The 24112-nt window shown below is 53.0% G+C and overlaps 2 long non-coding RNA genes across 2 annotated transcripts in view; one reads left to right on the top strand and one right to left on the bottom strand.

The window, feature by feature from the left end:
- LOC123281326 (uncharacterized) overlaps nucleotides 1-16588 on the bottom strand; it is a 47566-nt gene extending 30978 nt beyond the window's left edge. Inside the window, exons 1-3 of the long non-coding RNA XR_006520744.2 lie at nucleotides 10539-16588; nucleotides 10154-10348; nucleotides 4406-4531 (exon numbers count right to left, since the gene is read on the bottom strand). This is a non-coding gene — a long non-coding RNA (uncharacterized lncRNA). The remainder of the gene's footprint in view (nucleotides 1-4405; nucleotides 4532-10153; nucleotides 10349-10538) is intronic.
- On the top strand, nucleotides 16330-23875 carry LOC139041529 (uncharacterized). The gene is made up of 3 exons (XR_011496835.1): nucleotides 16330-16459; nucleotides 16611-19871; nucleotides 23074-23875. It is a non-coding gene; the product is annotated as an uncharacterized lncRNA (long non-coding RNA).
- Nucleotides 23876-24112: the final 237 nt, after the last annotated feature.

Genomic DNA, 24112 nt, shown 5'->3' with positions numbered 1-24112 from the left:
TGAGTGTAGCTTGTGACCTTCACACCAGATACAAAGCCAGAAAAACACGCGGGGGCCCCAGGGAAACCAACAATTTGTCGCCCTTCAGAAATAATGCTCTTTAAATATTTGTTTTACATCCACGTATTTAGGGTCTGAGTCCTGCAGGGGAAGAGGGGAGACATCTGTGGACGGCAGGTGACAAGCAAGCTCTTCTCTATCGTCCTGAGTAATTCAGTTTCTGCAGGAGCTGGGACTTTTCTCCTTATTCGATGAAAACTTAACTTGCTTCTGAAGACACTAACCCCAAACCTAAGCGGCTCATGACATTAGTTCTTCCGACCGTGCTTGACTCTCCTTGAATGAACTCTGGCAAACACAGCGCTCCCCGTCTTTCTCGCTTAACAAATTACCAGAAACTCTGAAGCTTAAAACAACAAGCGTTTACTAAACGCGCGGTTCCCCAGAGGTTAGGAGTCCAGGCACGGCTGGCGTAACTGGATTCTCTGCTCCGAGGCCTCTGCAGGCAGCAAGCCAGGTGTCAGGTGGGGCTGGTGTCTCATGGGAGCCTGGACGGGGACGATCCGAGTCAGAGCTCTCGAGGTCATTGGTAGAGGGCGTCCCATGGCTGTGCACGGAGGCCCTGATCTCCTGCTGGCTGTCGGCCACGGTCTCTCTCAGGTCCTTTGCTGTGTGTCTGTCTCCACCGCCCTTCTCACAACCTGGCAGCTTATCGATACAAAGAGCAGTGGCGACTCGCTCTCGTGTATGTGTCCACACACACGCAAACCCTCAGCGTGGTGAAAGGTGTCATCTTGTCGCTTTTACCATATTCCATCGGTTTAGAGCAAGTCGCAGGCGCCACCCACACTCAAGAGGAGATCTGTTGACTTGAACAGAAACCCTTCAGCAACCGGGGCCGCCCTGGGGAGCGTCTGCCACAGCGCTGGGGTTTGGTTCCCCTTATGATCCGCGCCAGGATCCGAGTGAGCCGTCTTCTCCTTCATCTAGTTCTGGAGGGACGACCAAAGTCAGGACTGGATGGTTCCCTCTTCCCAAATTCATGACAGCTTGTTCTTTCAAGCCTTAGAAGATTAATGTGTTCACTTCAAAGCGAGAAGGGATTTTTAAGTCTTACACAGTTTAAGCGTTTTGGTGAAGACAAATCTTCGAGCGTTCTTTCTTGACCTTTGCTTCTGAGCAATTGCTGCTAATATTTCTCTAAAGGTCCACTCGGCTCTGCTTCTCCCAGTTTCCAGGGAGGGTGAAGCCCATTCATTTCAGGGCATCTGATACTGTTGTAAATAAAATCGCTGGAAACGTACCGGGAGGCGGCAAGCCATCCATTAGGCCTTAAATTAACTTAAAAAAATCACAGGCTGCAAAGGATCATGCTTCAATTTAAAGAAATAATGACTACAAAAAACAACCCCGATAGCCGTCCCTGGAGAAAGGAACGAGCGTGCCCCCCTGATATTGGAGCCTCCCCAAGAGAAGAAAGTTTTTAAATGAGGAGGCAGGATGACTAATGTTTCCATGGGCAGAAAGATCACTTCTTTCCATAGAAATAAAAAGCCACTTGGCTCTCGACAAAGATCAGGAGACTGAAATTGAAGAAAACAAAATGAGTAAACATGGAGAGGATATCTGGGGTCAAAAGAGAATAAACCTGTTCCCCAAATTGCAAATGCCCTCAAAAATAGAAACATGACACCGTAAGGGACACATCTTATTTATGCACAGGGACCAAGGCTCAGTAGGGGAGTAACAGAGACCCATTAACACAGCACAGCAGAGACCTCATCGCTGTGACATTTTCAGCGTCTGTGCAGGGCTGGCCTAAAACGGGTAGTGGCGTTGGCCCCCATCTATTTTGTGCACCGTCCCTAACCCTTGGATTCCAGGAGGTCAGCCCGTGGCCAATAGCTTTGTTTGCCCACGTCAGTCCACTCCCTGAGGTCACTCATGGCACTGACCTCGCCTTAATTGGCTGCCTGATGGCTCCCACCTCAAGCCCTTGGCCCTCCCAATTTCAAAGAGGTTTTTTCAGTCGTTCTGATGGAGACAATTCCACTTGGCATTTGTTGAACCATTGTCTGATCGGAATTTCTCGAAGGACTGGAGGAAGTATCAATTAAGAAATTCCTCTGTGTGTGTGTACAGTTGCTGTGGCACTCTGCCCTGCTTCGCAACCTTTATATAGATTTTTGACTCCTTTGTGCTTTGGTTATTTCAAGGGGAAAATGAGACGAGAGGGAACGAAAGAATAGTTCCAGTCTCCACCTTGAACCGCGTGTTGCAGATTCTTTTCCCGTCGACACCTTATTTTTAACTGTTGACTTACTCTCAAGTGAGGAAAGGAAAGTCTCTCCCTGACAACCATTTGCCCAGAAATCATGTAGAAGATGCTGTGAGCGACCCCACGTGCCACTGGCTCACTGTGCACCTCCTGGAGGCTGGGTCTCAGCTCCGGGCCCGCTGAGGGAGGCCCTTTGTCCCCATGCCCTGTGTGCCAAACAGCAGCTTTCTGTGCTGCAAGGCTGGCACGTCCGTGACCCTCAGCTCCACACCAGGTGGACAGGGTGGTCATACCGAGTCTCTTCCCGGTGCCCCTGCCGTCCAGTCGAACGAGCGTCCCACCACGCTGGAGGGCGAGGAGCCCGGCCCCGTCGGCTGGTGGCTCTCCAGCCATGGCACTCGCAGTTCTAGCCATGATCCAGAGACGGCTTGTCTGTTCCCACGTCTGCAACCCACTACGAGGGTCACTTCGGGGTGGTCAACACGCGGCTCACACTGAGGAGACGAGACTGTCAAACTTTTTCACAACAATGATATTGGTTTAAAAAGTGAAACACTGTTAGGAGAAGAAGAAAAAATAGAAATGCTCCCTGGTTTGGACCCGTGCAATTGACAGGAGCATGAACACCCCCGTTGTGGCCTCAAATTGGTACAAAAATCTGAAGCAGCCCCTTAGCATCCTTCGCACGGTGTCGGGAACACCCACCATTGTTCATTTCTTTGTACTAAAACAGTGCACAATGCTAGGGGACCAATGTCCTGGGAAAGTGAGTGCATTAACCTCATGCCACCTTGAAAACCTTGGCCTCAATTTATTTACTAGATATGGTTTTGGATCATCTGATTAAATAGGATATACAAAGGTTAACTTTTGGGGGGACAATGGATAGGAAAAGCCCCTTGCAGTGAGTCCTCCGGGCACAAGGTCTGCTGAGGGGATGCCGTGCGAGTGGGAAAGACGAGCAGCCACGAACGCCAGGATTTGGCGGGGCCACGGGGTTGCCACGTCTGGGACCAGACCCAGCTGAGCCGCCCCCTCCAGGGTCAGATTTCAGTGCCCACGGTGCACTGACCAGTCCTGACGTGTCTCTAAACCCTTGTTCCATTCTCCAAATCTGTAAAAAGCAAAAACCCTTCTTGACCAAATGGCAAATGATCTAACACAGCCGCAGTATCTTTTTCCCGCTCACTGGTCTGGGACGGCCGTCAGGGCTGGAGGACAGGCGTAGCTCTTCCTCCACGTGTGTTCTCAGTGTGGGACCAAACCAGGGAGCATTTCCCGCCTGGGACTCGACGTTCTCCCGGCAGAGAGCAGGAGGTTAAAGTGGAAGCCGGAGCTGTGCCCTGAAGTCTCTGCTTAGACTGGACACTGTCACTTCCTCGCAGACTCCACTGGATAAAGTGAGTCACGTGGCCACACCCAACATCAGCGCAGGGAGGGAGTGACCTCCTCCCAGCAAGAGAGGGCAGAGCATCCGATGACCTAAAACATTCCCCATCTGCCACGGTCTGAACGTTTGGGACTCCCCAAAATTCATACGTTAGAACCTGACCCCCATGGTGGTTCTGGGGGCTGTGATGAGGTCCTGAGGGTGGAGCCCTTGTGAATGGGATTGGTACCCTCTTGCCCCTTCCACCGTGTGAGGACATGACTAACGTCTGTGACCCGGAAGAGGCCCCACCGACCACACTGGCCGCTGACCTCGGACTCGCAGCCTCCAGAAGAGTGAGTAGCCGGTTTCTGTTGTTTATAAGCCACCCGATCTGTGGCGTCTTGTTACAGCCGCCCACACGGACGAAGACATCACTGTGGACGCCCTCCCTCTTCCCCATCTGCGGGCCTCCAACCGTCTCCAGGGGACCCTGGGATGCTGAGAAGCAGAGTCTGAAAATCAGTGATCAGATCCCGCTCTCTCCTTCACAGACGGAAATGAGGTTGGGGGGGCGCATCCAGCAGCATCACAGCTGGTGGATATCTAGAGCCAGAACGCGATTTTCCTAACTCCTTTCAGCCCACCTAAGTTCCTCCAAACTGACTAAATACATCTTTTAGATATTGAAAATTTTGAGACTTTAGGCAAAACTCATAATCACAGAGAACGCACTGAGACAGTTAATTAACTTGTACCTGGAGCAGACATAGCCGGCTGACTCACATCCTCTGATTTCATCAGTGTCAGAAGCATCTGGGCAAAGATTTGCTGCCGACCCCGATCACCGGACTTGGTCCAAGGCCCCCAGCATGGAATATGGGCTGAGAATTGGGAGGAAACAGAGGGTTTTGTGATACTTGTCACTGATTTTTGTTTTGTGTTTCCAAATTTGTTGGTTTGTTTGTTTTAATCTAGGACATTTTCCTGATCAACATGAAGAACCCCTCATGTAGCTGCCCCATAAAAACTACTTGTAGGAGCCGGCCCTGTGGCATGATGGTGAAGTCTGTGCACTCTGCTTTAGCAGCCCAGGTTCATGGGTTTGGGTCCTGGGCGCAGACCTACACCACTCATCAGCCACGCTGTGGTGGCAGCCTACATACAAAATAGAGAGAGTTGGCATAGATGTTAGCTTAGGGCCAGTCTTCCTCAAGCAAAAAAAAAAAAAAAAATGAAGAGGAGGATTGGCAAGGGATATTAGCTCAGGGTCAATCTTCCTCATTAAAAAAATGAAAAAAAATTTATGTAATTCCCAACAAACTCAGGAGGAGCCATGGACAATTACAATGGAAGGAAAGGACAGGCAGTTTTGTATTTTTGATGATTCCCCAAAAAGAAGTGTTCCCTCATGCAGTTAGCAAGCACTTCTAGAAGATTCCAAACTTCCTTCTCCTGCTCACGGTCTTCACACCAGACTTTAGAGCGAGGGGCTTTCCTGAATCGGTGGCCCTTTCCCTTAGAAATGAGGGTAATAAACACCAGCATTCCTTATAAACTGGCAAAGGACTTAAGCAAGGCTGCCACCCCTCCTGCCGCTGAACCGCAGGGACCAGCAAGGCCAAGAAGCGAGCGTCTGAGTTTTGGGCAGAGAAATTCAGCTGTGGACAGACTGGCTGTTCTTCAGTGCACATGAGCCCCCGGCCCCAGGAGGGTATCTTTCTGAGGACGCTGACATCGTGGTGCATCTTCCTTCTCCAGGGGCGGACGGCACCACCTCGCCCTCCTGTCTCGAGCCTCCTGAGGTTTGAAGAGCTCGCAGAGTCAAGAGAGATGCCTTCGCCAGAGTGGAAGTGAGCATCTCCCTCTGAGAAACCAGAGACAGAGAGGGCGGGCACGAGAGCTGACCGCACGAAGCAGGCGCAGAGCGAGTGACTCTCCGCGTCCCTTCTTCCTGGAATATGAGACGCCCAAGGAGAGAACTTCAACTCTTAGAACAGGGACCCGACATTTTCTCAGAGTCTTTCACTGCCATTAAACCGACACGGACCTGGGAGCCATCACGCTTGTGACCCGGCTGAATCTCTGCTCATGAAAAACCAAATCCTAATGATCTGATCAATACGACCAAGGAGAGCGCTCTAAGGCCTGGGGTTCCTGAACCTTTGATGCTCCGAAAATTTCATCTGCCCACGAACTAAACAAAACAAATTATTGAGTGAAACATCAGCTTTGTTTCACAATTGACTTGGGGACCCCATTCCGTCTCTGTGGCTCTTCCAATGGGAAATACAGTAATTATAATCCAGTGTTCCCTTTGAGATCAGACCCTAGTATTTTAGACCTAGAAAGCTGATGCAAGAAATCATCTAGTATAGACTTAACTTAATAGTTAATTAAAAATCACAGAGAAAAGAAGTTTTTCTTAGGATAGGCAGAATTCTGACATGGCCCCCGGGATTACTGCCCCCCTGTGGTACATGCCCTGTTTAACCCTCTTTCCTTGAGTGTGGGTGGAACTGAGAATGTGATGGATTTCACTTCGGAATTAGGTTATCTAGGAATTTTCCAGACATCATTAAGATCCCTAATCAGTTCAAAAGGGAGATTATCCTGGGTGGGCCTGACCTAATCAGATGAGTCCTTAAAAGAAATGGGAGATTCAAAGCGAGAGAGATGCTCAGACTGGCTCAGACACGACCATGTTATAGACAAGAGGCCCCATGGCAGAGGACAGCGGGCTTCCTCAAGGAGCTGAGGGCTTCTCAGTTCTACAACCACAAGGAAACGAATTCTGCCAGAAACCTGAATGGGCTTGGAAGATGAGACTGTGGCCCTGGCCAAGATCTGTGGGGGCCTGAGCAGCAGACCCAGCTGACCCCTGCTGACCTCCTGACCTGCAGACTGTGCAGTAATAAATTCGCGTTGTTTGAGCATCCAAGTTTACAGTGATTTGTTGCACCGTGTAGAAAACTAATACACTCAGATGAAACACTGAACCCTGGCAAGGCTGGACCTAGAAAAATCTCTCTGTTCACAATTTAGTTTCCTCCCCTCTATCCCCCAGAGCACAAGCCAAAATCAGAGCTCCCAGGAAAGCTCCAAACCCCTGAGTAGGAGTCCACCCAGGGGTCGCGACCCTCAGCTGAGATGACCCCAGTCAGACCCCAAACGGGTTTACAGCTTTATACCCACGAGTGTAGAGCAGAAACCACACTGACAGCCCCGGCCCCACACATCCTGCAGATGTGGTTTGCTTAGTGCCTAAGAAAACTTGGAATTTACTACCAATCTGTAAAAATTCGAGATTTTATACAGAAATTAGAAGTTCTGGCTTTTCTTGAAAATTTGGAAGCTATGACAACATTGGGCCCACGGGGTCTGAACAGCGTCCCCTTGACAGACGAGACAGCCACCGCAGGCCCCACGGCTCCAAACTGTCTTGCGTCTGGACCGGTTCGCTCATCAGCTGTGAACCTCACGTCTCGCAGACCCTGGGTTCTGCGCCGCGGGGGGCGGGGGGCAGCTCAACACGGAGAGCGAAGCGCTGGCCCCGGGTACATGGGCAGGGGCGTCGGCCGGCCTGGATTGCGGCCTTGCTGGGGTGTCCTGCCCGGCCTGTCCGGCTCCGGCGGGGGAGCAGGAGAGGAGGGGGCGTCGGCGTCTCGGAGCAGCCGGGCCTGGCTGGGGGCTGAACAAAGGACAGACCGCCGGTGACCCCTCGGCTTGCCAGGCGCCGGGGACGAGGGGGCAGCCTGCGCCCCTCACCCGCCCGCAGTTCCTTTCCAGGTGCAGCCCGGAGCCGGGGCCCTGCGCGCCGAGCCCAGCAGAGCAGGGAGACGTGGCTCTGGCTGGACGCGGGCCCGGGACGGGCGGCGGGTCCCTGCCGAGCACCCCTGAGCCGGGCAGCCTCTGGGCATCCTGCCCGCGCTGCCGGGGCCTTCTGGGAGCGGGGCTGACGGGCGTCCAGGGTGCGCTGATAACGGCGACCCTGTTGGCTCAGATGCTCACTTGCTCCGAGCGGCCTTCGTCTGGGTCCTCACGGGCCGCGCCAGCGCGGAGAGAGGTGGGGGCCCCCCTGCCCCCCCCCCCCCCCGCCCCGGCCCCGAGGAGGGGCGGAGGCGGCCCAGAGGCTCCGGGCGGTGCGGCCAGAGGTCCCGCTCGCCCCGGGAGGGAGGGCGAGGAGGAGGCGCAGGGCCGGACCGCACCGCCTGCCGCCCCGGGCGCGCCTCCCCGACATGGCTGGATGGGAGGCTCCCCGCCCAGCTCCTCACCCGGCCCTACTGCCCGCTGCATCGGCCGCAGGTGTCTCCCCTTACGTCTCACCTCTTAACTGGGAGCAACGGGGTTTGGGAGGCAGATGAGAGGGTGTAAGTGGAGAGATGCGCCTCCGCGTCGGCGAGGATGACGGTCCACACTGTGGACCAGCCCTGAGGGCGTTAGAGGTAAGGAGGGGCTGCTGTTCTTCCCCGCTGGCCTCATCTTCGGCTGCCCTACAGGCCCCAGTCTGGGTGTATACAGAGGGCAACGTTGTCCTGCAGCTATTCTGGCCCGGAGCCCGGGCCCCCATCTGCCGAGTGAAGGGTGCCCCAGCTCCCAGCGCCTCGCGTCCCCCAGTCGCCAACACTGGCCGCACTTTGGGGCATCGGTCCCAACCTCAATCACAGTCAACAGCCGGTGCTCCCCTAGGTCCTATTAATGTGGGAGGGCACAGAACCAAGCGGTGGTCCTAACCTGAGGTCAGTGCCGGAATGGACAGTCTCGCCTGGACATCAGCAGGGAAGAAAGCCTTCCTCTGGGGAGGAAAATGCTAAGAAAGCAACGTTGAAACAGTAAAGCACAAGACACATGCCCAACGCGGTGGTGGTGACCCTACTTCAGCCGTGGGACCAAGAACATGAATCACGCATTCTCCAGTTATTTGGGGCTACAATCCTATGTGCTTTGCCCTCATTTGCATCAGGCTTTTGTGTCTTATCTGTGCTTGAGACCAGCTCCTTGGCAGACAGTGACATCTGTCTTAGAGCAGCAGAGGGGCACCAGACACCAGAGAGCCACTCGCATGGCCTCCCTGCTTGTCTCGGGACACCCAGGGGCATTGAGGCCGCCAGTGCCTCCCAGGGGCCAGCCTGTTTCCTGGACAGCTCAGTTCCGGCTGGGAGTGAGGGTGTCTCCTGGACTTTTTCACTGGCAATTTCCCCGAGGCCATTCAGGACTAATTTAACAGAGAAATGCCTTCACTGCGCACCCCCCGGGGCTCAGGGGCTGCCCAGCCCCGTCCTCCCCTCACCTCCCCAGGCGAATGATTCCCGTCCCAGGTGCCAGGGGGGCCTAAATCCTTCTGCACAATTTATCTCTTCTGATCCAAGGCTCCCTTTGTTGTGGCTGAATGGACCCACATGGGCCCGTGGCTGAGAGCCTCACGCTGCAGGGGAAAGAAATTCTTCAACAAAACTGCTTTTATGAAGCTCTCCAAATCGGAATGTCCGTCTTGGAACGGCTGGTGGGGATGTGTGTACAAAGCTCCATAGAGCAAAGACATCCATTTCTTAACAATTATCCCTTTTCTCCTGTTTCCTTCTTTAAAACTTAAAGTACCGCCAGAAAAATTTCCTCCATCAGGGATGCACCAAATGTCTCTTCGCTGAGCCCCACTTTACTCTCGATTCATTCAATAAACACCCTGATTGATTTCCGTGGATGAGGGATGAGAACTCACCACGAGGCAGGTATGGCTTTTGGACCACGGGACAGTTGGAAAGCGCCGACCTGGCTGGAGCGACCAGCAGGGGATTGAACAAGTCCTCGGACTTGCGTGACTTGGGGTTTGGCCCCTGGCACAGTCTCGTGGTTTGGAATGATTTATTTTTTCAGTGTTGAACAATAAGATGATTATTTCACATTTTTAGAAGTTGGTTTCTTTTTTTTTTTTTTTTTCATCTGCAAAAAGAGAACCTGGAAAGGAATACAGATTCCTTCCTGGAAAACGTGCACCCCTTCCTGCCCCCACTCCTCCCCCTCCCATAAATAACATGAGCCGCGCGATTCGCCAGCAGCAGCCCCAGGCGTGAGGCGCAACATCTGTTCCCGAGACGGCGGAGAGCGAGCTGGCCGCCCGCCAGCCCTCAGACTCCAGATTTCTGCTGACACGGCTGTCAGGGAACCGGCAGATGGCATCGGCTCCGCTGGCAGGAGAATCCAGTTAGCCCAACCCAGGGCCTTCTCTCAAATTCCCGGTGCGCTGGGCTGAGCCCTTTGTCCGCCTTAAAACCATCCCCTGACAGAGAAGGGAGAGCAGGGCTGGGCGATCAGGAGGCACCTGCTGCATCTAGGGGATTAACCCAGCCCCACAACTGGCAGGTGGCACAAGCTTAGTCCTGTGACCATGGGCGAGATGGGAGGGAGGGTGTCACATTCACACGTCACATGTTGTGCCGATGGACGCAGGACCCCATCCTCAGCTGGGCGCCCCTGTGAGGAGAGCCTGACCTGAGATGAGCACTCACCTCGAAGGACCCGGGTCTCCTCGGCCAGCAGCCGCACAGGCGGGGTTGTCCTGTGAGAGGTGGACGCAAGCAGGCAAGATCCACGCTACAGCATCTTCAGGAAAAGCCAGCATGGCTCCTGTCCTGTGAAGCCCAGAGACGGCAGGGGCCCCTCAGGGACGTTCTCTGGCAGTGACTTGCGGACGACACCCTGTCCTGCAGGAGAGAAGCGTTAAGCCCACTTAGAATAGAAGCTGGCAGCCACTGCGGTGGGATCCAAGAGCAGCCGGCTGTGAGGGTCTGCGGTGTGACCTGCGGCTGACTCGCCCTATTTCGCCGTCTGTAAATTGGGGGTAACAATAAACCGCTCAGCTGTTGGGAGTAACAAAGGAGAGATTCCACACACCTGCAGAGCATCGCAAAGTAATGAAGTCTGGTCACATTCTAAGACGGCGGTTCTCGGATGGGGCTTGTCCTGCCCTCCAATGTCTGGAGGCGCGGCTGGCATCCAGCGAGCAGGGGCCGTGGATGCTGCTAACATCCTGCAGGACAGGCCCCGGCCACAAAGAATTATTCAGCCCAACTTGTCAACAGCGCCCGGGTCAAGAGACCCTGTGTAGGACGATGTGAGTGGAACTCTGTCCTCTACTGTGAAAACGGGAAAGAGAAACAGTGGCCAGCAGGGTGCAGAGAGAGAAACCCCAATATTTGTTCTGTGTTTCCAGTCGACTTACTTTCAGGGTCACCCTTCCAAGTGTCATTTGCTGTGTTAACCCTTCACTGAATGGCCAGTTTCCCCAATTTCTCCCAGCTATTCTTGTAAATCAGATTTGAATAATGAAATATCACGTCTCTAAAAGGTTTTTTAGTTTAGTTTCTCATTATCAGCTGAGAATATACATTTGCCCAATAATGAGGCCCATAAAATGTGGAAGAGAATCGAGGTCTAAAGTTGGCAACTGGAATATGGGATGCAAACAGGGCTTGGGGGTAAAAAGGAAAGTAAAGAGATCTCAGAATCTATGGGGTCGGCGGTTTGGGACGCGTCTGTGGATGCGGTCTCGGTCGTTCCTCCTCCTGGGTTGGAATTGCTTTGGACAAACTGGAAAGAGGGTCGCCCACCCCCAGCTTTGAAGGGGTCGCTGCCACGTTGTGGGTGTCAGTCAGTGACCTCCGGCCTGCTGGTCTCTCTGTCAGTGAACGAGGCTGAGTTGTGTCTCCCCAAAATTCACATGTTGGGGTCCTGACCTTAGTGTCTCAGAATGCGACCTTGTTTGGAAATAGGGTTATTATTAGGGAATTAGGCAGTTAGTTAAGATGAGGTCATACTGGAGTAGATTGGGTCCGAATCCACCATGACTGGAGTCCTTAATACAAAGGGGAAATTCGGACACAGGCACGCACAGAGGTCAGCGATGTCTCCCAGCTGAGGAGCGCCACGGCTGGCACACCCCGAACGGCCAGGAGAGAGGCTGGGGCCGACTCAGAAGGAGCCAACCCTGCCCACACTGGGGTCTCAGGCTTCCAGAACGATGAGAGAAGAAACTTCTGTTAAACGCACCCAATTTGCGATGCTTTGTTACAGCAGCCCCTGCAAACTCCCCGAGGTGATGGCAAGAGGGACGATCATTCTAGAAACATCCTCTGCCTGCTCCTCCCCACCCAGCTGCTCCTAAAGGGCACGCGACTGTCTGCCCCACACGGGCAGGACATCACGAGGCCTCCATTTGTTTTGACCCGGGGGGGGTTCCAGGAAGATCTGCTACAAAACCAAGCGGCAAAGTCCTTCATGAAATCATCGCGATACAATGGGGGGCGAGAGGGGCGCAGCTTACCCGGGTCCCTTCTACTCTGTATCTTGGGAACCTGTCATTTCTACCCCCTCTCCAGGAGGGGAGGTTCACGGTGGTGCCCACCCTGGCTGCACACCAGCAGCATCTGGGGCCTTAAAGAACCACACACACCCCAGTGTCTGGGGCCCCGACCCAGAATCTCCAGCCAGGGGTGCTCAGGCGTCGTGCACAGGTGACCCTAACACACAGCCAGGCTTGAGGCCCTGGACCAGAGGAAAGGCAGGTGGACTGCAGGAGACGCAGCTGGAGAGGTCATGGGATGCCCCCAGGACTCTGTGGCCAGGCTGTGGGGTAGGCAGTGAGGAGGCCCCAAAGGGGGTGAAGCGGGGAGACCTGTAGTCAGATTTCCATTTTAGAAAATTGCTTTGGCTGTGATAAGGGGGATGTTTTGGAAAGAGAAGGTGAGGGAGGCATGGCGATCAGTCAGAGGTCCAGGTGAGCCGTGGCCAGTCTAGGTGAGCCGTGGCTGGGATCTTAAAGGAAGCAGTGGAAATGCGTTGTGATGGGGTGGGTTTAAATGACACATAAGGGAGCGTTGACAGGACTTTTGACAAATTAGATTTGAGCATCGAGAAGGAGGGAGGCGTCACACCTGAAGCCCGTGTCTCTCGCATGAGGACTGGGTAAGTGATGGGCCGTCTACTGGGAGAGGGAGCCCAGAAAGAGCCCACGCGAGTGCTGTCCTGGACGTGCTGGGTTTCAGGGTCCAGGAGGAGGCTGGAGCTCTTCAGGTCTGGAGCTCGCACGGGCACCATAGGGTGCCTTGTCCTTTTGGAAGTTGTCGCGGCCTCCTGAGAAGGGATTGAGAGAGAGGAGGCCATGGGCCAAACCCTGGGGGCCACCAAGATTTAAAGAGAAGGACAGTGAAAGGAGGCTCAAAGGAGCAAAGGTTGTAACACAGACGGCAAGAGCAGAGACGATGTCAAGAAAGAGGGAGGGGCGGACAGCGTCAAAGGCAGCCGAGAACTTAGGGGAGGGAAGTGCGGGAGCGTCCAGTGGATTTGGAAATTCAGTAGCAGGTTTCGGGGGATCTGAGGGGAAGCCAGGGAAGAGAGCAGCTGGGAGGAGGGGACGAGCAGGTGCTGAGGAACTGCTTTTGTAATAATAATATACCTAATTCCTGCAGAAAGGGTTTTGCAAATTGTGGTAACAGACACGTAACATGAAATTCACCATCTTAACCATCTTAAACTATACAAATTAATGGCATTTAGTACTTACAATGTTGCATGCTATCACTAGTTCCAGAACTAAAAGAAGCTTCCCAACACGCTTCCAGCCCCCCCAAATAAACTTCAGACTCAGTAAGCAGTTGCTCCCCATTCCCCTCCCCCTCCAGCCCCTGGCAGCCACGAAGCTGCTTTCTGTTCCTGTGGGTTAGCCTGTTCTGAATATTTCATAGCGATGGAATCACTCACTATATGGCCTTTGTGCCTGACGTCGTTCACTTAGCGTAAGAGCTTCTCGTGTTTTCAAAGCTCAGTTCATCCACATTGCAACACGGACCCATGCTCCATTCCTTTTTTATGGATGAGTAATATTCCATTTTATGGCTGTACTACATTTTGTTTATGCATTCATCCATTTGTGGGCATTTGGGTTGCTTTGCATCAAGTTTTAGGATTTACAAATCATTATTTCCATCTGGGTTGGTCCAGGTACTCCGAGAGGCAGATGCCAAGACGGGATTAAATGCACAGGGGTTTTGTTCGTTAAACCACCTGTGAGAGAAAATGGGGGAGGAACTGGGTAGGGCTGGGAAACTGTGATGCGAGTCTGGCCCAAGTGAAAGAGAGAGGGAGAGAGGCTGGGTGGGGGTGTCCTGGGCCGCAGGCCCCCTGAGGGGGATTCAGCAAGGTCATGAGAGAGTCCGCAGGCCAGTCAGACATCAACGGGACCCTGAGTCCCCCACGAACAGACCTGTCCGCAGAGCTCACTCATGCACTGGGAGCACCTGTAGGAAGGGGGCCTGGGCGCAAACACAGCGATAGACACCAGACCCAGCAGCTGAGGCCTTGGCTGTTAAATTCCCCGTAGTGGATAGTCTACGCGGTGCATGCTCACGGCCACCACCTGGTCCTCAAACTATGAAATGCGCATTATTATTATTAGCATCCATAATTTAGAGCTCAAGAAACCTGAATCATGCAGAGTGTCTCGCCCAGCAGCCGTCAGCCAGTAAGTGGTGGACCTAGTTCTTACACCCAGATTTTCTAACAAATCTCTGTTTTTCCCAAAACATCTTCCAAGCACTTCTAGAATCTGATGCCTTATCTCTATTCTCAGTCCAGTTGCCGCTCTGAGTCCTCGTAACACCGTCTGGACCACAGCCTCTGAGCGGTCCCAACCGTCGTCGTTTCCCCAGCTCATCTCTGTGCTAACTCCATCGCTGTTCTTTAAAACCCACAAATGAGCACGTGCCTCCCTTTGGTGGGTCTCTTCTCTCATGAAATAAAACCTAACTCCTTGACGTGACTTGTAAGACCCTCAGGATTCATCTCCACCTCCCGGTTCACATGCTGTAGGCTCATCGGCTGCTTCCCCATCCTTTACCATGCCCCTGACCCCTGGCCGCCACGGGAACCGCTCTCCGCTCCATCAGAGCCTTGCCTTACGCCCTCTCTGCGCTCATGAGCCCCTTCTCCACCTCCTTGATCTTAGAACTTCTGCTCATCCTTCCAGACGCAGCTTCTCTGACCTTCGGGCCAGAGTTGGTGCTTCTCCAGAACTTTCCACAAAGGGGATGAAGCCTCTGTCAATCGCATAGTAAAGAATCGGCCAGCTTTGTGTCCCCAGACTGTGGATCCCGGGAGGGCTGGGCTGAGGCTGACTGGGCTCCTCTTCCCTGTGCCACACGTGGCTCCCGGCTGCTTAACCAACGTCTATAGTCCACACGATTAAATCGATGGAAACCTCACTAATCAACGCTTCCTGGTAGGGAGAGCCGCTCTGTTTCTCACCTGAACTTGGCCAGGAAAACCAAGTGTTAAACTTGTAAGGAGCGTTGTGTGATCAAGGCTCGGGCATCCACCAGCATTGTCTCAGTTTCCTCTCCAGGAATCGAGAGTCTTCAACCCGCTGTTTAGAAGACGTGAACAAAAAAGGGAAGGATTTGGGGCTGGCCCCGTGGCCAAGTGGTTAAGTTCACGTACTCCGCTTCGGCAGCCCAGGGTTTTGCCGGTTCAGATCCTGGGCACGGACATGGCACCGCTCGTCAGGCCACAGTGAGGCGGCGTCCCACATAGCACAACTAGAAGGACCCACAACAAAAATACACAACTATATACTGGGGGGATCTGGGGAGTAAAAAAGCAGGAAAAAAAAGGAAAAAAAAAGGGAAAGGTTTTTCCTCAATCACTCACGACACATTTAAAAATGAAAACGAGCAAGTCCCCCTAGTATCTCCTTAATTCCTACCTGCAGCGCCTGAGGGCGGGGATATCTGACTCTGAGTCTTCCTGCGTGAGAAGAACAGCACTTACAACATGCATCTGTCGGAGGGCTGAGGCTGGGGCGCCGTTTGATCCCCGGAAAGGAACCGTCAACAGGAATAAGTCCCCCTGACTTCATGTCAGAGGGGCCGCCTTCCTCCTCCTCAACAGCGGTGACCATGGTCACTTTGTGATTTTTTTAGGTGGAGTAAGCCCAGCTCTCTCTATTTAAAATAAAAAAACAAAGCAGAAATTTGATCTTACAGGGAATTCTGGCAGGAATATTAAACTCGTCTCCCACTTCCTTTCCACGCTAGAATCAAAAGCACCTTCCATCCTCTGGGATGCAGAGCCTGGAGTCTCCCGCGTGGGGTGAAGCCTGCACAGATAGGAGCCGGGCGTGGCGCAGCTGGACGGGGATAAACGTGCGAGTGTGAGAGCAGCCTATAAACCCACGCGACCTCGCCCTGCAGAGAGAAAGCAAGCACAGCAAGCAGCTCTTCCTGAAGCTCTGACTCTTCTTACAAATGGGCCGTGGGTGCGACGCACAAAGAGCACACAGACCGGCCGCCGGCCTCCAGGTCAGACAGAGGACGAGCTGGGAGCGGGAGCAGGGGCCTCAGATGCCCCAGCCGGAGCCGTCCACCTCCTTCCAACCCCGTGTCCTGTTCACGAGTCGAGCCCAGAGGAGATGCTGGACCAGCAGAAAGGCCCGCCTGGTGCACGTTGCAGGCCCTGGGGCTGGAACGGCAGAAGTCCCACCACGGCCCCGTGGATGCCATGTCGGCTCCATCTGTTTCAACCCCCACCCCTCCTCCCTGAGCTGGGTGTGCCCTGCCTGCAGGCGTCCTCCCACCACTTCACTTTCACTTTTCCCCTTGAAACAGTGTTCACTTTGGCCTCTGGCAGCTGCTTCCCGTCCAGGGCAGACGCTCAACCAGCGACGAGCCTGGGGCCCTGGAAAACCCCGCGATGACCTGCTGGGGGCTCTCAGCTTCCTCATGAGGAGACACTCAGGGCCCTCGAGGCTGGAGCACTCAAAAGTGAGTCTTTACATGGCGAGCAGAGCCATGTGCTCCTCCCGCATCTCATCTCCTTGGGGGCTCTGCCCCCTTGTTCTTGCCGACACCTCCAACGTGGTTTCCCCTACTTGAGCCTGGACACAGCCCTCTCTCTTGTTTCCTTTTGGCACAGATGCCCGGAGTCTTCAAAGGGGCCGTTCAAACACCAAGAGAGAAGAAATGAGAACAAACCCGGATGATGCAACAGCAACACCACCACCACCGCTTATGGTCCGTCGTGCCTGCCAGTTCCCTGCTTTCCTGTGCGTTTCTCATTTCACACGCTCGGCAGCCACACGGGGCAGATGCCGTCCCCCCTTTACAGATGAGACTCAGACGTTGTGTGCTGGACTGCCCACCAAGCCCTCCCTTCTTCTTAGAACAACATCTGCCTTCTTTGGGTCAGCCACCCTCCTCCCGGCCAACATGTGGGAAGACATGGCACAGTGTAGTGGTTAAAAGCACAGCTTTGGGTCAGAATTGCCTGGATTCCAATCCCAGCTCCACAACTCGCTGTGTGACCTTGGATGATTCACTTAACCTCTCTGTGCCTTAGTTTTCTCATCATTACAATGAGGATGATCCTAAGAGCACGTGCCTCAGGGGTTACCTCCTGGTGTTGTCACGACAATTAAAGAAGCTACTGAGAGTAAGTGTTGGGAGCATTAACTGCCTCGGAGGAAATGCCGTAGTTTGGTTATTGTAACCCCGGAGGGGCGCGTATCATAGCACCCACCTCCTTGGCCGCAGCTGGTGGCCTGAGGAGTGGACACATGACCATGTGGCTAAGCAGGGTCCAGCCTTGGGTTCTTCTCAGTGGATTTGGGCCACGGGAGTCAGTTCCTCTCAGGGGGCAGTGTCCTGAGGTGTGCGGCGCGGGAGCGGCCGGCCAGGTGGGCTGGGTGGTGTTGGCAGATCAAAGCCAGATGGAACAGCGGAGGAACCTGGGGGAGAGGCTCCCAGGGACTTTGAGTCCCTCCTTCCAGGCCTTTCTGACCTGTGCTGGTGCCCGGAGCTCCATCCCACCCAGACCCCACCCCGTGTCCCATGCAGGTCTGATTCCCACTGGCAGTGGTTTTAAAAGGAGCGTGTTGACGTCTTCAGGGTGAAAAGGCCGCTTTTAAGAAGCTGTTCCCCGTTGCACAACCCAACCCTGATTCAATACACTGTGATGCAGACGGATGACTTACAAATATCTTCTCCCGTTCCGCGGTCACCTTTTCATTTGGTTGACGGTTTCTTTTCCTGTGCAGAAGCTTTTTAGTTTGTCATAGTCCCAACTTGTTGATTTTTGCTTCAGTTGCTTGTGCAGAAGGGGTCAATATCCAAAACATGTAAAGAACTCATACAACTCAATAACAAAAACGCAAACAATCTTATTAAAAATGGGCAGAGGAGCTGAACAGACATTTCTCCAAAGAAGACTCACAAATGGCCGCAGGCGGGAGAAGCTGCTCCACGTCGCTTGTCATCAGGAAAATGCAAATCAGAAACACAGTGAGGCATCTCCTCCCGCCGGGGCGAAGGGTGTCCTCAGGAAGACAAGACGACCAGTGCAGGCGAGGATGTGGGGCTCCCACCACAGGGCCAGTCCTGCTGCAGTGTCTAAATGCGTCCACTTATCGCGTCGTGCACCTTAACGTTACGTGATGCCGTACGCCAGTTACAGCTCAGTCATTTTAAAGACGCTGTGGTAGAATCCTCAGAGGGGCGTTACCCCAAGCACCTCACTTCCTTCGTTACCCGTATCCCTGAGCAGCTGTCCCCGGGTCCCAGCACCTGCTGGGCGGTTCCACCCGGCCACTTGGGCCGGCTGTGTGGACGTCGACCTGGACTACTTCGTGACCATGAATTCTATCACGCCAGCTTCGTATCCCATCCCATTATCAATCGGCTGGGTTTCTAAGCTCACAGTGCACAGACTGAGGGTTTGGGAACCTCACTAGCCTTCCCCTCTCTGTGTCCACAGAGTTCACCGGAGCGGTGGGGAGAGCACACGGTTAGAAGGCACAAGACACCAGCGCGCTCACCCAGCCCTGCCTCGTGCTTGTGCTGTGACCTTGGAGGCATCACTGCCCTCCCCAACCTAGCTGTTCTCACCTACAAAACAGGCATAATGACCCCTGCCCACCTCCCTGGGCTGGAGGGACCTGGTGAATTAGCGTATGCACATGTGCACGAGCACTATGAGTACGGGACCATCACCATCACCGTGATCCTTGCTCGCTCTTGGCTGTGGGGTAGGGCACCCCAGTAAGTGGGTGGGTCTAGAGCAGGACCTCTCAACCTGGGCACCACTGACGCTCTGGGTGGCTGTGGGGTCCTGTCCTGAGCCCTGTAGGACGTTTAGCAGCATCCCTGGCCCAAAGGCCTGTAGCGCCCCTTTCTAGTCGTGATGCCCCAAAATGTCTCCAGACATTTCCAGACGTCCCCAGGGGTCATCGCCCCCGACTGAGAACCGCTCATCTAAAGGGCAGCGCTGTCTTCCTCAAGGTGGGAGAGGGAGAGGAGAGAGTCAAGTTACGCCCACAGTCGGCAGCTGCTCTCCTCGGAGCATTGAGTGGGAGTCAGAGGAGATGCCAGGGCCGGCCTGCATCCTTTTGCTTCTGGAGCGTCCTCCTGCTCCTTTCCACAAACACTCTCGCTCTCAGACGTCGTCAGCCCAGTAACCGTGGCTCGAGGTGTCTCTCCCAGCAAGTCCACCTTGTTTCACATCAACCCCCACGGCCCTTTGTGTGGCTCTGCACCTTCCACTTTAACTTCCGGTGATCTTCCCGGATCCGGGATCTGCGCATCCCGTGGAGGCCCTTCTGGCTCTTGGCAACATCATGGGCAACACTAGCAACTGTTCAGCTGGGAGGACACAACCCAGAGTGTAGTGAGGGGAACCCACCTTCCACCTTCATGATGCCACCACGCGGGTGACCACTCGCCCCCAAAGCCACTAGGAGAATCCCAGCCTCGACCACTACGAGTCCTCTCTGATTTTGTGTCCTGCTTGGTTCTCCTCCGATAGATGGGCGCCCTCTAGGAGACCCCAGCCACCTCCTTGCATCACATGTGCTCCATCTGGTCCAGATTCCTAATGACTGATGCTGAGAGCTGCCCTCCGCTTCCGACCGCCCTGGCCCAGGCTGCAGATGCCCAGTCCCCCTTGTCCAGCCCCAGGGGTTTTTGCCTCATCGCCCTCCTGGTCCTGGCTCCTGAAACCCCAAACCCAGCCCTGTCCCCCTGCCAAGGAGAGGAACTAGGAGCATGTTAACAACAATAAAGGATTGAGAGACTCAAGTACCGGGAGGCAGAACCGCGCCCCTCGGCACATCAGCCAGCTCATTTTCCTGGATTCCGAGCTGATCCTCGTCTGTGTGCAAATACAGCTTGCACGCTTATTAAGGTACAAATATAACGATGCATCCTGCTTTCTCATAGTTAATATCACATCATAAGCATTTTCCATTCTGCCTTAAAAATTACCGTTTTAATGACCACCTAAGTTTCCATAGAATGGCTATAAAATTCTCTACTTAACCGTTTTTCTAAGATTTCATCTTTTTCTTTTCTTCCTGTTAAAGTTAATTCTGCAGTCAACATTCCACATCTTCCAGAATTCAGAATTTTTTCTTCTAAATTGTTTCCTTGGGTTGTGCTCCCAGAAATAGGATGGGGGTTCAAGGATATGCATGCTCATATCACTTCGACATGGGTTGCCAGTTGCGCACCCAAGGGGTTGTCCCAAATGAGCCTGACACGAGCAACGTTGGTGTAATTTTTTATCACAGACGTGCCATTGTTTTTACTTTTTTCAAAGGTAACAAATTGTTTATCCTTATTTCACTTGCGTCTCTTTGATTACTTTTGAGGAGAAACACTTTTTCTGTGTGAATTTTGCCGTTCTACCAATGAGTTCATGGAAGGAACAGAGGAAGGGATTTATGTTCTAATTCTTCTAGAAACTGCTCAGAATTCTGCATCAAATATGTAACTGTTCCATCAGGACCCTCCCTTGGCCTCACCTTCTCCTCATGCCCTGGGCTGACTCACGTGGCTGCAGGCTGCTGGCAGGTTGGCCAGGAACAGATGGTGGCAAGGGAACTCCCTCACCCGTCTGGTGGTCAGTCAGGGCACCAAAAGTCACGCCCTGGTGTCTCCAGATGGAGCAGCCAACTTAGGCTTCTTCAAACAGCGGTGGCATCAAGGGGGCCAGCCCAGCGCACAAGCTCTTTCTAAGCCTTTGCTTGTGTCATAGTGGCTAACGTCCCATTGGCCGAAGCTTGTCACACGGCCAAGCCCATCTTCCACGGGGGAGACAGACTCCACCTCTGAACGGGAGGAGCCTCCAGTCACACACAAAGGCTTGGGAGGAACTCGTGGCGTCTTTAGAGATCTATCCCGGTTGTCGGTCCTTCCCGTGGACGCGTGATTTTTGATCTTCTCCATCCCAGGTGTCTGCTCCCCTCCTTCCTATCTCTACTAGAAGAGCATGTGCCTGTCTATTTCCCCACAAACTTATCGACTCTGGGTATTAGGATTGTTTTTCATTTCTACTTTCGTAAACAATTATTCTTAGCTTTTTTTTATTACTAGCAAGGGAATTGCTGTTTTCTTAAGTTTATTGGCCATTACTGATCTCCTTCTGCAGAGGGTTTTTCTTTTAAATTTATTTGGGTGAGGAAGATTGGCCCTGAGCTAACATCTGTTGCCAGTCTTCCTCTTCTTTTTCTTCTTCTCCCCAAAGCCCCCGTGCCTGGTTCTATATCCTAGTTGTAGGTCACTCTAGTTCTTCTATGCGGGACGCTGCCACAGCACGGCTTGATGAGCAGTGCGTGGGTCTGCGCCCAGGATCCAAAATGGTGGACCCCCGGCCACTGAAGCAGAGCGCGCAAACTTAATCACTCAGCCATGGGGCTGCCCCTCCACAGAGTTTTATAGCTTCCTTCTCATTAGTCTTAAACATTCCCCAAGTTAATTATTAGAAAGCAACATTCACCAGTAAGATGGACTCTAGTTGTGTGCGTAAATCTGTGTGTGTGTGATTTCCTTGTCAGGATTGGTACTAGAGTAATGTTAGATTTGCAAAATGCACTCATCCATTTATCCATTCGTGCTGCGCGCGTGGGTGCACAGGAAACGGTGCATGTTAAATGGGTAAGAGCAATAGAGAAATTAAGGAGGACGGGACTGCGGGGAGGGTATCATTATTCTAGTTAGAGCGGTGGAGGAAGCTTTCGCTGAGAAGGAGACGCCTGAGCCAAGACCTTCTGGAAGGGGGTGGTGTGCTGTGCAGTTAGAGGGGCAGAGCCAGAGGCATTGGGGCCCTGAAGCAGGACAGAGTCCCTGGAGTAGGAGCAGCAGGACGGCCGTTCTAGCCGGAGCAGCGTAAACGGCAGGAGAGAAGTCAGAGAGGACGGTAGGGAGCCGGCGAGAGGCCGGAGCATGTGGGCCTTGTAAATGACCAGCTCCGACTCTGATTCAGAGGGGAGCCATCGGCATGTGTTGAGCGCAGGAGCGGCAGCACCTCCTCTCTGTGTGGATGGTCGACATGCCGCTGTGTTAAGCTGTGATGAGCGAGGGCAACAGCAGAGGCCCTGGAGAAGAGCAATCCTAGTTTTCCAGGAGGAAACAGTGGCTGTTTGCATCAGAGCCGCACTCAGTGAGAGGCCAGACTCGGGGCATCCTTTCCAGGTGGCCTGACAGGAGTGCTTTGCGCTGGGACCATGAAGTTCTGATAAATTTCACTTTGTTTGTTTTTCCTGATGATAGATTTTGTTTTCCTTGCTGCGAAAAGACATCTGTGTTTTTCCCAGTATGTATTTGCTCTCTCTCGGTTGGACTCCTCTATTCTCCTTTTGGGGGGCATTTTCTTGGAGCCCATTTAATTCTGAATTGAAAAAACCCCTTCCTAGGCCTGCCATACAGCTGCTGTCCTGAGGTCTCTTTCCTTTGAGTTCCTGGATTTAGTCTGCATTATTCCCTGTATTTCACATCATCCTCTTCTTTGGTTTTACTCATTTTCCTAAATAATTTCCTCAGAAATGGTAAAACTCCCAACTCTTCGAATATCTAACATTGCCTTGATTTCACCTTCTCTCTTGCTCGATAGTTTGGCTTGGTATAAAAACTGAAGTTTAAAACAGATTTTCCTCAGAACATTGAGAACCGAGTTCCGTCACCTTCTCGCATTTCATTTCTCCATTTTCATTGGTGGAAAATACGACCCAGTTTCTTCCTGTCTTTGCAAGTGAGCCATGTTGACTTCTGAAAATTTCTGGATCATTTCTGCATATGTAGTATTCTCACATTGCACAGCCTTGCTCCTAGGTGTAGATTTTGCTGTAGTTTTTGTGCTTTTTGCCAGGAATAAAGTGAGTCCTCTTGATCTTAAGATTTTTGTCTTTCCTCAGCTCAGAGTCATGTAAAAATGGTTGCTCTTGTTTTCATGTTATGGATCGGTGAGAAGACGGGACACACTTTTCTGTGCTGTTTTTGTCATCGACGTGCCGCACTTCTCTTTATCAGCCTTTATCTGCACATGTTAACACTCTTTGATTTGCACCATATTGCTGTTTAATTTTCACATCTCTGTGTTCTCTCCACAGGGTTACAAGCCCCTGAAAGCAGCAATGTGTCCAAGAGAGTATGTCCTCCTCTTGGAGCCACACAGGGCGGTGGTGAACCCCCCAGGATATAAACCAGTTACCTTCTGGCTCCAGTTCTTAGGGACGAGAGGACCTCGCAGATGTTGTAGAGAAGGACTGAGAGCATTGTCGTCGTCCAGGAGAGAGGGGAGAAGAGAAGCCTGCAAAAGAGGGGGAACCAGGGCAGATCCATGTTCAGGAGCAGGAAAGGAGACGCTCTCAGAGCTGGGGCATGAAAGGGTGTGTAGCAGCCTACACTGGCAGCACCCGGTGTAGACAGAGGTGCTTCCCAGGGCAGCACTGAGCTGAACTCCTGTGCTCTCCGCCCCTCTCCCCTCCCCTCTGTCCACATTCTTTACCTGAGCATCCTTCATACACAGTACCAACTTCGACACTCAGCTCTAAGTTTAAAAAAAGACAGATTAGACGAGAGAGCGGTAAGTTTGGAAGAAGGTAATAACAGGGAGGTGTCTGGAGGGGGGTGTGTTTTAGGGCAGTTGGTAATGTTCTTTTGCATGATTTTCACACTGTGAAAATTCATAAAGCTGTACCCTTATGACTTGTGCACATTTCCCAGTGTGCGTTATATGACAATAAAAAGTTTACATAAAAGAGGAATTAAACTTTCTCTGTCTAGGGAGGGCAGAGAGAGGAGGATCTCCCCTCCTCCCTTAGTGTCCTGTCTCACGCACTGAGAGGGCCCCCCGCTGCAGGACAGGCAGACAGCACCCACCTTCACGGGGCTCAGGGCAGCAGGACGCGAATCCCATATATCCTCTGTGGGAGCTCTGAATTCTGCCCCCACGCCGCACGCCTGCACTTACAGTTTCTACCAATATGATGACTCCATCCTTTTTCACTCTTCTTTTCCCCAAACAGGATTCCACACCTGCAGTACTTTTACCAGGTGTGTTAGAAGCCGATAAAGAGAAGGGGTCAGACCAGCCAGCCGGCCCCTCCCTGACCCGTTGGGCTGTCTGCTCCCCTTGTTGATAAGACC

The sequence above is a fragment of the Equus asinus genome, chromosome 2 (genome assembly GCF_041296235.1).
Source record: "Equus asinus isolate D_3611 breed Donkey chromosome 2, EquAss-T2T_v2, whole genome shotgun sequence".
Taxonomy (NCBI): Eukaryota; Metazoa; Chordata; class Mammalia; order Perissodactyla; family Equidae; genus Equus; species Equus asinus.
The sequence above is the reverse complement of the archived record's forward strand: the minus strand, read 5'-3'. Positions and strand labels throughout refer to the sequence as shown.